This window comes from Asparagus officinalis, chromosome 10, assembly GCF_001876935.1.
Source record: "Asparagus officinalis chromosome 10, Aspof.V1, whole genome shotgun sequence".
NCBI lineage: Eukaryota > Viridiplantae > Streptophyta > Magnoliopsida > Asparagales > Asparagaceae > Asparagus > Asparagus officinalis.
Genome location: NC_033803.1, coordinates 334,814 through 336,707, shown reverse-complemented (window position 1 = coordinate 336,707; position 1,894 = coordinate 334,814).

The following is a 1,894-nucleotide window of genomic DNA, read 5'->3' as shown; positions in this document are numbered from 1 at the left end:
AATAAATTTGAATGATGAAAATAAAAATAAAAAATAAAGAGCATACTGACGATTTTACAAGGTCGTAATCTATTCATCTTTTTTATATTTGTTTTAATCTTTGATTAGAAGAATTTGATTTGTTGTTTAATTTTTGTAACTAAATGTTGATTTGGTTGACGAAGAATGATTTGATCTCTTGCATTGGTCTATTTTAGCTCATTAGCTCTTATATGATAACATTTTTATTGAAATTCGTGAAACTAAAAGTATCTATTCGTTCAGTGAAATTATACAATAAACTAATTAATTATAAATGTTAAGTCAATAAACTAGCATTTCAAAATCTAATTAGAATAAGTTATTTGCTAAGTAATAAATTTTTAAACTTGAGTTATTAGGTTTATTATAAAAAAAACTCTTCTATGTCAATGTTGTTTACTACAATCCATTAAACTTTTGTGAATGTCGATCTAGATCAATAACTAGGTAATGAGATGAGAAATATAAGACCGTGTTTTCACATATATCTACTCATATCATATTTTTTTGGGCACGATATATAGCAAGTCAAAAATACTTTGATTACTAAATTGGTAGTTAGTTTAATAAAATTATGTGAATAATAAAATAATAATAATATTCGAAACCTTAAAGTATGAACTCAAAAGGCTAATGAAAATTCGAAACATTAAAGTATCAATCTAATTTGAAATACTATTATATAATAAAAGTATCATTGCAATACGCATCTGTAGCCTACATATAAATACGAAAATAGGCGCACTTGCACACATGCACGATACTAGTTTAATAAAATATCCATGCCTAACGCTAGAGAACAAGGCTGTGGCCCTTGATGCGTCATATCACATATTTTGGATTATGTAGGCCAAAAGCCCACCAGAGCAATGAGCATGAATTCATGAATCAATCAGTTGGGGGTCTCAGGGCTCAGACCCAAGACCATAGGAGCATAGAGCCAAAGACATAATTTGTTCAACTAGCTTGTCTTTTGGCTCTACTACAAAATGCAATTCTCTTTTATCTTCTAATAAAAACATTCAGTACAAAGGCAATAGCGGAAGCTCCAAAGTTTTAATTTAACGAGATTGAAGCGCTTATGTGTGATGTTTGTCTCTGAATGTCTCAATATTGTCTCAAAGTCCTCTGCGTGTCGTTAAATCAGAACCTTGAAATCGCGATGGATGCTATAATTTATTTTCTAACACGATCTCCTAGGTTGAACGTCTACGGTATGAGCTGGACTTAGGCTCATCATATTTAATTAATCATTAATTATGAATTCGTGTTTTGTGAGATTTAAAACTAATTAAGTTGTTCTAGTATCATATCAGTTATATATTTTTTGTCACTGCACGGAAACTTTGAATTTTTTTTTTTTGTTTGGGTTTCTCTGTCAAAACTGAAAAAAACTGTCAGTTTTAACAGGTTTACTTGTAAAAACGCCTATTTTGAGACGTTTTTGTAAGTAAAGCTGTCAAAACTGACAGTTTTTGTCAGTTTTGACAGGGAAACAAGGGCAAAAAATGCCAACCAAACAGCCCCTAAAGCTCAGCAAGTGCCATGGGCTCAAAGTTTTGGGTTTGAAACTACAGATCACTAGCACGTGATGAATGTTTGATGTGTGGTGTGCCCTCCTGTCTGCCTCAAGTTACCTAGAATACCTCAATCCACAATAAACGAGGCAGCTGGAGAAGCCGTAAGATATGGCAATAACTCGTTGATGGGCCTTTAGTCGGCATTAATAAGGGCCCTCTTCAACTCACTTTGGCAAGAATATAGGTGAAGAAGAAAATGTTATGAAACAACCTACTAACATTCATGGCACGCGACATTACTATAAATATGAGTTTGTTTCGAATGTCCGGATCATAGAAGGGGTTGGTGTCTA